This window comes from Rhinoderma darwinii, chromosome 2, assembly GCF_050947455.1.
Source record: "Rhinoderma darwinii isolate aRhiDar2 chromosome 2, aRhiDar2.hap1, whole genome shotgun sequence".
NCBI classification, from domain to species: Eukaryota; Metazoa; Chordata; class Amphibia; order Anura; family Rhinodermatidae; genus Rhinoderma; species Rhinoderma darwinii.
The window spans coordinates 336,371,843-336,385,862 of NC_134688.1; the positions used below are offsets into that span (position 1 = coordinate 336,371,843).

The 14,020-nt window shown below is 43.0% G+C and overlaps 1 protein-coding gene and 1 long non-coding RNA gene across 2 annotated transcripts in view; one reads left to right on the forward strand and one right to left on the reverse strand.

The window, feature by feature from the left end:
- Window positions 1-755: 755 nt before the first annotated feature.
- Window positions 756-14,020, forward strand: part of PLXNA2 (plexin A2) — a 307,602-nt gene continuing 294,337 nt past the window's right edge. The window contains exon 1 of the mRNA XM_075853680.1: window positions 756-1,116. The gene's annotated coding sequence lies outside the window, so the exon portion shown is untranslated. The remainder of the gene's footprint in view (window positions 1,117-14,020) is intronic.
- Window positions 3,189-9,631, reverse strand: LOC142743187 (uncharacterized). The gene is made up of 3 exons (XR_012881508.1): window positions 9,443-9,631; window positions 5,896-6,273; window positions 3,189-3,504 (listed from the first exon to the last, which is right to left on the reverse strand). It is a non-coding gene; the product is annotated as an uncharacterized LOC142743187 (long non-coding RNA).

Consider the following 14,020-nt stretch of genomic DNA (forward strand, 5'->3'; position numbering starts at 1 on the left):
AGAGATAAGCAGCGCCTAAGTAAGGCCACTCAGTAAGCCACTCATCTCATGTGATTATATAAATATTATTTACAGAGATGTCAATGGAAAATGTCAACAGACGTATTTTATTACACATCTACAGCATTGTCCGCCAAAGTCATGTGAAATTACATCCAGAAATATGGAGCACAAGCCCCGTGCTGCACTTATTACCACATTGCGCCATATTTCCATCCAGTACAGACAGCCCTAACAGCTAAATAAAATAATGGACCAAGGCTGGACAGTTATAATATTGAGCCACGTACCAAACAATAACCCCGGTAATGTCACCAAAAAATGGCGTACATATAAACCTGACATATAAGCCGCCCTCCTACTCAAGAAGCGAGAGATGTTTGCCTCAAGACTATTTGAACATTTCTTGTAGATGCCGCCATTCTGAAACTGAGGCGTTGTATAAATGATGCTGGGTATAAATACACATATATAGATATATAGAGATATGTAGATATATTACAAGTGTATATATAAATAATGTTTTCTACGTATACATATCTATCTACAGCAATAGTCTGTCCTATAAAAGTGGGTGAATGTGGTATTTGATGTATGTATAGAAATATCTAGCTCGATGTTTTGTGAGGCTTTGTACATGGCATGTGGTGTGAAGGAAGGGGTTAAGCTGCCCTCTGACAGTATGGTAATGATGTGCACGGTAATGGAGGGGGGCAGGCTCTGGCAGGCAGTGTGGCTGCTGATACTGTGTGTGGATATGGATGGGGGGAGTTTCTGTGCTCGCATGTGAAGGAAGCAGGAGAGAGCTACTGTACAGCTCAGCTGCCTCACACACGGGCGGAGAGCAGGAGACCTCTAATAAGGAGCAGAATACTATAAAAGCCATATACACGTACATGTACGGGCGGAGGAGAGCGCCCGGGAGGGCATGAGGCGGCAGCTGGCACGGAGAACACGGGCATAGGACGAGGCGTTATTTTACGGGCAGCCTGCGCAGGACGGACTGATTCACCACACGGAGGAAATACTTTAGGAATACTGATAAGACGGGGATCTTGTGTCCGTGTGCGCCCATGTGGATTACCCCTGTGACGGCGTGAGGCTGCGAGTGATGAGGTGAGGAGAGCCCCGTACATGTGCTGACAGGAGAGGGCAGGGTGGGTATAGGATACGGCTTGGCATGCTACCAGCTAGACTTGTAGGGTTGGCAGCTAGGAGTTAAGCGCTTGTTGCCCGTAAGTGTTGCAGGGTGCCTGCCCCGTCACATCACCCCAGTCATCTGCAGGGAAGCGGCCCCATGTGCCGCTCACATCAGCCCCCAGCTTCATCCGCAGATCTGCCAGCCTAGATCTATGCCGCTCTGTACATGTGTGAGCTCTGATGGGCGATCAGCTGCATTAACCCCCGGGCAGACCGGTCAGCAGCTCCGTGCTGGATTGTGGGTAATAGTGCACTGCAGGTGCTGTGCTATCTTCAGGATCGCTGTATTGCTATACTGATGATCATCATTACTATCAGTAACCACACATCATTACTGCCCATTATGTAACAGTCTCCAGTCTTCACACTCTGGATGCAATGACTCCTATGGTGGAATATCCCATCCTATGCAGAATAACAGAAATGTCATGGTCACCTAACTCCACAGGCATTGTCATCTGGTTGCCCGTCAGCCGGTGACCTCAGGCATGCGGAAAATGTGCTGGTAAGGGCAGCTAGACCTACTCCAGTTCTGTGAGCGACCCAATCTTTCAAAATGTGCATTCTTAGGAAATGTACCGGAGCCTCATGCCAGCTCTAATGAGCAGATGGTAGGATATTGTGGGCATCCATACATTAAAACGTGGCTACTATTAATCTACGGGAGGTTTGATTATCCATGTTTTCCTATACACCGTCTGAATTAGACAGCTTCACAATACACAAGCTGGTCAGAAATCGTATCCCCATTGTCTGCTTCCATCAAAGAAGGGGTTAAAGTCAAAGCCATCTATCCAGCACTATTCAGATTGCTTTCCATTGTGTGATTGTATTTTTCTGTTTAATATTAATCTGTAGCTTCCCATTTTTCGGTGTAAATGATGTGTGAGATACACATCTATTAGGAGCGTGCACGGTTCACCCCGCGCAGCGATGCCTCATCAGTGCACATTCTCACGCTGAAGACGATGTGTGCTGCTCAAGTTCCTAAAAAAATCAAAAAAAAAAAGAATTCTAAATGGGAATATTAAGTTGAGTGATGAGCCGCACTGTTGAATCGTAAATGAAATCACTTCTAATATGCATACGTGTACACAGAATATTGATAAGCTGTCATTCGCAAAGGTGCATTACACTGGCGCTGTGTGCCAGGGGCATCTCTCATTGCCTGGAGAGGGCTAGCAGTGCCATCATATGGCTGTGTTCTAGAGAAATATATTAGACGCTTCCCTATGTAAGGACCGCACGTTAGTTTGCATGTTTCTTCAAAGTCAAAGAACTCATTCAATTACCATTACTAGTAATTACCATCCATGGCCTGAAGGTTGACTGTGAAATCATCGTGGCATAACTGACAAGGGTATGTGAGAGCCGTAATTTACTGCCCATGCATGTCACAGAAAATGACTTGAAGAGCTTACACTCTTATGTTACATTAAATACTAACAGTGGCAACAGACTAGCCATGTTTGTTCTTATTTCTTTCTATTAGTTACATAGTGCTAACATATTCCATAGATTGGAATCATTCACCTGCCTGTGCCCATCACAATCTAATGTCCCTGTCTCAGGCACCCACAACCCATTTCATAGCCAGTTAATGGAATGTGTTGGAAGGTACCCGATTACCCGAAGGAGATATACAAAGACCATGAAGTTGTTCTCCTGTATGGTCAGTGGCCTATGTAATGTATTTCTTATACGGCAATATACTTAGGACTTCTTTAGAAGGGGAAGTCTAGGAGGACCAGTAAGACCAGGGACCCCACTCGGTTTGCCTTTCCCCTGATTCTCTACAATCACAAGTGAAGGAAGTCAAATACCAGATTGTACAGCAAACAAGGCCTTGTAAATATTGAAATCATATCTTTTAGTGATATTGGCCGGTAGCGTACATTCAGGAGGATGTTGGATTGCAGGTGATACCGAAAAGCAAACAGACTGTCGGCATAGCCAGGCAACGATAAAGTACTTTTTATTATCAGCAAGTGTGTGCGACTTTGGTTTTACAGAAAGGGTTTACTGATGTTTCTATTGAGTGTCCACAAATCCAAGAGGATAATAAAATATTATTATTATTAAAAAAACAAACACTTCGAGACCCCAGTCAACTCTTCTATATACATGGAGTAGGTTGTCCTACTGTTCAGTCCTGATCTTCCCGGTGGCCAGCAGAGACCAGGACATGGTGGCATGGAGTGAAGTCCAAATCATCACTGCTGGGCATGTATCTGGGCTCAATGGGAGAGTTGGTTCTCCTGTCAGAGATCTTCTGTATTTTTCTTTTTCTCAATGTTTTCCTGCCTGTTTATAAAACCACATGTGAGAGAGTTTAGTTGCTAAAAGTTGACCCTTTTTCTAAGACAAGTCCTATGTGGACTATTATTTTATGACGTAAGCAGATTTCATTTCTAATAATCTATCAATGTGTTGTGTATATGGTCATGGTGTGGGGTATCTTCTATTACAACATCAATTAGACGTTGGTTATAACTCAAGAGTTGTTTTTTATGCTGTACAAGACTTATGTCTGTCTTACTAGGAGTAAAGACCAATTGACACCATATAGCGATACTGTCTACACATAACAAATGAAAACTTCCATACATTAATGTCAGGTTCTTTTTTTCTTTGTAGGAAAAGCGATTCCTTGTTATAATGTTATAATCAGACTTGATCCCAATAGCTGCTAGGTTACCCACAAATCTAGTGCACAGCTGCAGGGAGAATAGTAAATTCCATGCCACTTGCATTAGCAAGCTGCAGAATAGCCCACATCTGTGCATAGTATAGACTGTTGTAATCTGCAGTCTGTTGTCTGCTGACAGACGTTTCAAAGCCACTGAAATACTGTAGAGTTGGAACTCTCACTGTTATTGGGACCAATTCTGATTAATAATACAATATCCGAGAAAGGAAAAGTGTAAATGACTCCTCGGGTGTACGGAGAAGACGCTGTAGATGACATTTGATGAGATTAGAACAGTGGTACTGAAGCTTTGATAGTGAGGTTCTCAAGTGTCAGTGTCATGGGACTCTCACAGGTGACGTACTTGGGAGAAGCTACAAGACGGGTCATATCATATAGTCATTGGACCTCAAACACAGTCCCTGGACCACTAAATGCCCACAACTAAATATACAAATGCAGCAGCTGGTGTTTACACAATTATTATTTTCTGTCCATGAAGTGGTTAGGTATGAAGTATTTATTGGCTTAACAAAGAAGCTTTGCAGGTTTGTAGATGTCAATCATTACAATCCTTAGAGATAGTTCTTGAGAACTTGCAATGAACCTTGAATGCCCGTAATGTGACACTGCCCTCTATCTGTTGCCAGCAGTCGGTGCCCCTGTGAAGCGAGTTCTTGTGTAACAGATATACTATGATACTCTACTTTTAATACGTCATGTTGTCGTGAGGTATCAAGTACTTTTATAGCTTTCTTCTTAACCGTGGCATTCTGACACCGTGTATGTCAGTTCAGACCCTTTCTTCACACGTAGTGACTGCTGCAATGAAACACAGATTTACTAAGCAAATGTGGCGTACATGGCATACTCCAAATTTATTATGTGTTTTAGACACTTTTTACACCTCACTCCACAGAGGAGAAGGGGCATGACTTAGAGTAGTCGTAAAATGTAGCATTTTTTTGTCGCAAAATATTATTGTAAAGTACGCCAGTCATGAGCTGGTGTAAGGGAGTGTAACATGTCTAGCAAGAAGCGCCAAACTTATCATACAGCGTGTGCCACTGTGATTAACTTGGCACAATTTCTGCCTGTCTAGTTTTATCCTGTCTACATTTAGGACAGAATTAATAATTCTTCCCCAATCTGGCCTGTCCGGATATCTAGATGCTTTTTCCTAACGGCCTATAGCCAGATTTTGTTTGCAGAACTTTGCATATAGGTGTACTTGGTTGTATTATGTATTTTTTTTTTTTACCACAGTTATAAGAGTGCGGGCCATGTATCACAGGACCCCTATTTTTCCAGAATATATACGTTCATAGCTGCTGATCTAGTTATTGCTGAGTGATCAGAAAGTGTCCATGCCGTTCTACTGCCTTTGGAAGGTTCTACGCGTGGCACAAGGCAGAAATGCAAAGGCCAAGATCGCAGCCAAATGCTTTTCTGGTTCTTCTTTTATTTTAAAGGAAATTTCTGGGCACAAACTGAAAATTCCACCTTTTTTCTGACGATAGGCCGACTTTTAACCCCTCCTAAACCTCACTTACCTTAGATCTCAGACTATAGTGATCTTGTGGGATTCACCTTCCTGCTTCTTCCGGTTTCTGACACCACCCTATCTACTGTTCTTTGTCGTCTTTTTGAAATATTACCAGCAGAGGGGGCATTTCTTCATGCACGTTTCTGGGCACCCCATACCAGTCATGTGCTGAGGGCATCATCGACCTGACAAAGCAGGCAGGGAGAACTTGCAATATGTCTGCAACATTCTGTTTGTGCCAAAACCAAGGCGAGTTTTTTCTTTTTATGTCTCAAGGATTGATGATTGTTATTGGGTTATTGGTTATCTTCTCTGAGACATGTCAGTAAATACTGTAGATGTTATATTGGAGTCTTTAGTTTCCTTACAAATTCTCTACTTTTGCAGGTTATGGCTGAACTGAGGAAAGAAAATCTATAACCTGCCACATGTTTACTTCAGTCAGGTTGAGCAGACCCACCTGATATGTATTCAGCAGAACATACTTTTACAAGGCATGCCACGGTCAACATTGCCCTGAAGCCCCTGGACTGTCACTTGTCATGTTCAGCGCTGTGATCCAAGATGAGCACAAGTCATATTTAGCTTGCTTTGTCAAAATCATTGGCTACCAAGTAGATGATAGCCAAGTCTTCTAGCGCTCACTATATAGTCATCCCTAAAACAGGCCAAAAGGTCGGCATTCTGCACACTTCAATGAAACCAGTCACACCGTTTGCACTGCCAAGCTGGCATTCCAGTGAAGGATTTTTCTATAGAAACATGGTTCCAGCCTCCGATCAGATTGCATCCAGTTGTGATTTTGAGAGGGTAGTAAGGCAGAGAAGACACAAGGCCTCTGAGGGATGCAAAATAAAGGGGGGGGGGTCAATTTAACATCACGTTTTTAGTATCAAACATCACAAATGCTAATATATCCCATCTCTATGAATTAGCTGCAACGTGCGTATACAGTACAATGAGAGGTCACAAAGCTGCTTTATTAACCAGTTCACTACCAGAGATGAGTGTTTGTCCTGGTATGAATCTAGTAAGAGCTGCAAACGGGATTTATTAGCGTGTACCGTGTACTAATTTGATAAATTGTGATGCGACTATCGCCAATATATTGATTTGTTTTAGATGAGATTACATTACATGAGGTATCAGCACAGCTTCTATTCTTGGACACGGCTCATTCATTATATGAGGGTTAGTACTGGAACAGCTGGCATCTAATAAATATCCGATATCTAATGTAAGGCAGATAAGAAATCACCTAAGGGCGACTTACCCAACAAATACTAGGCATGTGCAGACATGTACAGAACCTACAGAATGCAGGCAAAGAAAAGGGCATTATTGGCAGCATTATTTACCGTGCATAGTATAAATATAGGTACAGCTGTCCAGAGTGTTATATATATATGTATGTATGTATGTATGTATGTATGTATGTATGTGCAGCAGGGTGCACTAATGCTTTATGATCAAAGCATGGTAGTAAGGCACACAGAAGCAGAGCCTTTGCCCTCAGTGGTAAAATGTGATGGAGGTGGACGGGGATTCAGCAGCTGGTACAGATAATGCCAGCCTGACAATCTGAAGGCTGTGTGGATGTTCTGCAGCGTTCGGAGGAGTGATGATATTTATACCCAGCAGTAGATACAGGCGGCACTGCTCATTCTTGTATTGTATCAGCTAAATGCATTTATAAATAACACAATGCAGCACTCACAATGAGCCAGATGATGCCACCATGTCTGCTGTAGGGTTTCTGTCTGCTCTAAAAACCGCATGCAGTGTGAACTAAATACCGATTTCTTTTCAACTCTATACGTCCTATGGATGAACCGCTAGCGAATGGCCGCACACGTATACTCAATATCATGTATCGCATGCATCTCTACATATGTGAGGCAGCGTTAGAAAGTTTCTGATTTGTATCACTACCTTCACCTATAATAGTGGGATGATATTGGGGCTCCTGGGCAAGGTTTTGTCCTCCACATTGTTGAACATGCAAGTGAACACATACTTTTCATATTTGTGGACATCAATATGGAATTGGACAGAATAGGCCGCACAGCTCTTCTTTATAGACCCCACTGTTCCATAAGCTCTCCCACTTACCTGGGTAGTATTACGCACGCTCTCCATGATGTTGGCAGCTGTCAGGTATTTATTTGGCCTAATTTACCAAAAACTTGGACAGCATTGCACATACTGTACATATGTTGCTAAATTATATCCAAAGCCAAAATCGTTGTTCTTTTGGGACAGTCCAGATGTCATTTCTAGGTGGACATAAGGCCGTCATACATATATTCTATTAAGCGGTCAATATCCCCCTGATTTACATGCATGGGCTGGTTATGAATGCTTGCTGCGTCTAACGCAGCTTATATAAGGATCGGGGGAAAAAGGGTCAATAGAATCAACCGGTACATTCAACCCTACTTTTTCCTATCAGATCGCCAGCATGGTCATGGGGCAACAACATTGTGTATTTGGGGGAGATTTGAGTGAATTCAGAGTTAAACATCACAATTTTACCTAATCATACTTTCTGTACACATTAGATATCATAGGACGAGATATTAACAATATACACTATATACCATGTACGCAGTATACCTATAAATGCATTAGAAAGGCTCTGGGAGTTGGGCGGGCAGCCATATTAATTCATTCATACCTTAGCCCTGTGAATTAATTAAATGTTCCACAAATGATATGTCACTTCATATGTCATGCAGTTTATCTGTCATGAATATAATAGGTCAAGTAGAGTGGGTTTCATTAAACTATCAGGAACAGAAGGCCAAAAGGTCCGTATCTGCTGTCAGGATCTACATGGTATAAACAGTGGTGGGGTCAGCAGCTATAGCCTACAGTGTATTACTAGAGCAGCAGTCATGGGGGCTTATAGTATGATGGATCTACATATAATTGACTGACATGTCATCACCATTTTATTAGAAACCGATCTCAGGGAAATACGCAGCGGCAATCCTTTCCAGAATTACCTCCCAGCAATAGCCTTTATAATATCTATAATGCTGTGCTCACATCTGCATTGGAGGCTCCGTCAGAAGCAGAGTCCTTTGAAAATTTGGGGAAAAATAGCACATCATGCTGTGCTATTTTTTTCCGGTTGAATAACCCACACCATAATGGAACCCATTAATGTCAACAGGGTCCACTGGGCACCATTGGTGTCCGTGTTGTGATGGATCCATCACCACATTGAATTATGCTCTTATGTCGGAACAGAAAAACAAGTTACTTAGCGCAGCTGTGGGTAGGTTTCTGGCATAGACAAGTCACAAATGCATCAAAAAGCGCAATATGAGCAAAAAAGGCAAATTTTCCAATAAGGGGGCGTAAATTATAGAGCTTGTACCTGGCGTAGATTTCCTTAATGCGCTTTGACAGCCAGGGATGCGCCAAATTTAATAGGAAGCATATGCCTGTTATTAAATTAGGCGCATCTTACTCCAGCAATCTTTATATTAAGAAACACCGGTTTTAGGGTTCATTCACACGTTGCGGTTAAGGTGCGGTTAGAACCGCATAAAAAGCACATCCAAAAACAGCATGCGTTTTTACTGCCATTTGTTGAATTTTTTGCTGCGGTTTTGGTAAAAAAACAAACGCAATTGCATGGAAAAACGCACCAAATCACAGTAAAAACACATGCAGTTTTTAGATCGGGTTTCAACCGCAACGTGTAAATGAACTCTCCGTATAAGGCCACACGGAGCAGCACTGTCACGGCCACGATGCGGACAACAAACGCGCTGGCATCATATTTGGCACGGCTGTCAAATAGCATGTTAATAGCCGCGCGTTGTTGCCGGTAAAACGGTCCCTTACCTGCAAAAGCCAGAGAGGGTGTATTATTTAATAGCTGCACGATTTTGCAATTAAAGGGCCGTGCCCTCTGACAGCTGCGCCAAACATGGTGCCGGCGCAGTTGTTGGCCACATTGCGGCCCGGGTCAGTGCCCCTCCAAGTGGTCTTACCCTTAATGAATCTCCTCCATTGCCTTTCCTCTCAGGATCTTGGATTGTGGTTGGTTCATTGGCTACACCTGCTGCCTTAGGCTATATTCATACGACAGTGAAAAAAAAATGTCAATTAAAAACTGATCAACTGTCAGTTTTTCATGGCCATTTTGCATCAGTGGGTCTCTAAATTTTCATCCATTTCCAGTCCGTCTGTCCGTTTTTAATGACCGTTTGAAATCCGTTTTGCATCAGTTTTTCATGGCCATTAAAAAAACTGCTGAATTTCATTGGTCAGGCTTTTTTTGTCCCGACCACCTGAAAACACCCAAAGGAAAGTCACATGTTCACCTAGACACTATTTACAGCCTCCCTGTATATGATGCTACACAGCCTCCCTGTATATGCCACACAGCACTCTTGTATATGATGCCACACAGCCTCCCTGTATATGATGCCACACACCTCCTGTATATGATGCCACACACCTCCTGTATATGATGCCACACACCTCCCTGTATATGATGCCACACACCTCCCTGTATATGATGCCACACACCTCCCTGTATATGATGCCACACACCACCCTGTATATGATGCCACACACCTCCCTGTATATGATGCCACACACCTCCCTGTATATGATGCCACACAACTCAGTGTAGATGACACACAGCCCCGATGTATATGATGGCACACACCTTCCTGTATATGTCACACAACTTCCTGTAGATGACACACAGCCCCGATGTATATGATGCCACAACCTCCCTGTAGATGATGCCACACAGCCCGACATGAATGCCCTACATACTCACCGATGCATCACTGTCTTCAGGTAATGTCTCCCGTCTTCACTGGATCTGCAAAGGTGACGCAATGACACTCACTGTTGCATCTCTTCTTCAAGTGTGGTCTCTCGTCTTCACGGGATCTGCGAAGGTGGTGCGATGACGTCATCGCGTCACCTTCGCAGAACCCATGAAGATGAGACCACACGTGAAGAGGTTGGCGCTGCATCGGCGAGTGTGTCATCGTGCTGCCGACAGCCAGCAAGGGAACTAGTAGTTCCCTTGCCAATTCCCATGTCACAGATTCGTTTTTAACGGTTGTTACATGTATTGACAGCTGTTAAAAACAGATCGATTGACTTCTATGGGGGCCGTCAGGCCGTTAAAACTGCCAAAAATAGGACGTCCTATTTTTTGACGGTCATTATTCATTTAAAAAAACGGCCGTGTGAATACACCCGTAGAACATCATTGTTCTGAAAACAGCCGTCGCACGGCTATTTTTCACTGTCGCGTGAATAAGGCCTTACAGCTTCTATGATATTGTTATTGATATTCAGTCTGTAACTGTCTCCCCACAGCCACTTCACATGGCAGACAGGTGCTTTGTAAGGCTATATTCACATCTCGTTTTGGCACTATGCTTAGCATGCGCATTGCGAAAACCCCCTACAAGTCCAAAAGAGTGTCATTTTGGCCTCCGTTGGGCTGGTATACATCAGTATAGTTTTTCTTTGAAGGATGGAATAACATAGTAGACTATGCTTTTCCATCCTGATGGATCCCGCAAAAAAATATATACTGTGCGGTATACATTTTTATTTATATGGGAGCCTATGTGTGACGGATGCCACTGTATGGCATTCATCATAGGTATACGTTAAACGTATACCTTAAGAAGCTTTCCCGGGCTGGAATCCCCAGGAAGAGCATCATGTAGTGCTCATTGCAGGGATTCCAGTCCTGGGGATTCCCCTGGCATCACTGCCCAGGTATGGACAGTGATGTCAGGGAGTTTTTACTGTGGAGTCCCCAGCCAGGACATCAGTAGCGCTCTGGCCAGAGACTCCAGGATTGGACAGTGACACCAGGGTCAAACATATACCTTAAGGAGCTTTCCCAGGGCTTGAATCCCCGGGAAGAGCATCATGTAGCGCTCATTGCGGGGATTCCAGTCCTGGGGATTCCCCTGGCATCACTGTCCAAGTATGGACAGTGATGTCAGGGAGTTTTTACTATGGAGTCCCCTGCCAGAGCATCTGTAGCGCTCTGGCCAAGAACTTTGGGGTTCGAGAAACCCCTGGCGAAAATGCACATATATGGACAGTGACGTCATGGGCTCCTCCAGTCCTGGAGTACCCGGCCAGAGCGCTCCTGATGTTCTGGGCGGGGACTACGTAGTTTAAAGCCCCCGACCGACGTCAGGGGCTTCCTCTAGGAGCGGAATCCCCGGCCAGAGCGTTGCCGACACTCAGCCATGACTAAGGACGCGGAAGCCGTCTGAAACGCGTAGGCAGCGTTCACCATTCACATCCACTTTTCTCTGTGGGATATTGTCTCCCTGTTTTACTGCTTCTACAATAAAATTGGAACCATGTTTCCATTTTAAACTATCCATCTTTCAAGAATTATTTTGCACTGGAACCTGCCTTGTACCATTGTTCACTCTGAACAGGAACTCCGGCATCTCAAAGACACTAACATCACTGTCCATTTATGGACTCCCGGCACCTCCCAACGAATACTTCCGACATTTCGTTTTGTGTACACGTTTGTACTATACACCGACATATACTTTTAAAAAGTAACAAAAACGCATGCATAAAATACGCTTACATTTTTTTTGTGATATACGTTTGTATCTGTTCTTACGTCTAGAATAGTATATGTTTTGGTTCTTGAGCCAAATCAATATAGATTTGAAAAGTTAAAATATCAAGGAAGAAGTAGGGAACGGCTGCAGTGTTTTCTGGAGCCAGTAATGAGGGGCTGGGCACAGTGCCCTCACTGTTTTGTCTCATAATCTGGGTAATTTCCCATATATTGTGAAAAAACGTATATGTTTTATATATACAAACGTAGGGTTTAAGATTGAATACGTCATCCATTGACTTTAATACAAATAAAAATGTATACGTTTTGCAAAAGTATTGAAAAGCTTAGTAGACTACGCTACTAAAGACTTTGATGAAAAAAAAAGGATAGAATGTAAGCACACAAAACATGCACAAACTACACTAATAGGGCGCCCGTCATATTCATAGAAATCAATGTAGAGACAGTTTTTTCATGTCAAAACGTGCACGTCAGATATACAGTAAAAACGAAATGTGAATTGAGCCTTATTCTTTGGCTATGTACTCCAGTGGCCTGAGGTACTATGCAATGACATCACATCCAGTCTATGCACTGCCTTTCACCAAGTAGCCCTATTTTATCAGAAGTGTTATAGGTTTGCATATACTATTACAGCAATGTCTGCCCTGAGGTCCAGCTGATGGACGACTGTAGGCAACTTGTGAGGAGAAAGACAATGGGGCAAATGTATTACATTTATTTAATGGCGCATGACCCCTAATACATTTTGGACTGTTCTAAACTCTGAAAATAAAATATACGCCTGCTATGAGCAGGCATAGATTTGTGCCAAAATTTGCGCCATTTTCTGGCATTAGTATTAATAAATCTGTCAAAGTTGGCGCCTACTCCCGGTAATCCCCGCCTACTTCTCTACTTTTACTTTTTAAAACTGGTGATTGCCGAGGAAAGTCCCACATTTTTGTGTAAATATAGCAGGCGCCATAATTTGCAACTTTTTAAGTCAGAAAACTGGCGCAAGTCTATTGATAAATGGAGCCTATTGTTGCAGTCTATTATAAGGGAGCCATCAGTACGTCGGATCAGGGTGCAGGATGTTAGTGAGATTCGTATTTAGCTTTTGCTCATTCAGCTAAATCCATGTATGAATTTGGAGAATCTTGGGATTTGCTGATCAAATGTGTAATGACTGCACAGGTAAATTGATAATTAGCTAATAAAGTCATAAGGGATTCTGTTACATTTTAATCAGCCTAATGGAAGCTGGATAGAGAAACTCAACCATGTCTGTTCTGGTTTATTGCATGTTCCTACTTTCTAATTAATATTCCTGTAAAACTTTCTCCCACAGACATTGACATTACAACAATGGTAGAAAGCTTTAATAGTGGGATTGTGGTTATTGGCTCAATAGTTTATAGCCGTTGCGCTGCATGAAGAAGCGCCCTTCATCGGCCTGACAAATAGGCCTCTTTCTGTGTCTGGATGATGGACAGCCGGAGGCCTATGGTAACCCCCCTGCACCTCCTCCAGAGCAGTACAACAGGTGCTCTCTCTGCGAGGCCTTTGTTTAGTTCAGATGTGAGGGCACTATGAAGGACATAGTGGGAGTTTGATGCCAGACACACCTGCTACAAGACCTCAGGAAAGATGCCCATGTTTGCATGTTGCCGTTTAAATTAACCATTTGTTGTAACTTATGAAGCAGTAAACTGATTTCAATATAAAAGGAGTTGTCAAAGTGGCAGTGACATGGGACTGGACTAAACTTCAATTTTCTTGCCAAATTTTTACCAAAGTTAAGTGTTTGAGGATTACATTTACACATTTCCCTTAAGCGGCAGTAAGAACCCTAACTATAAAAGTTTGCATGATTTGTGTGAGATGCATGTGGAAAATAATTTCTAAGGCCACATTCACACGATGCTTATTAAGGACAGATTTCCCCATATGGATTTTCCTGCAGGAAATCCGCAGCATAATACAG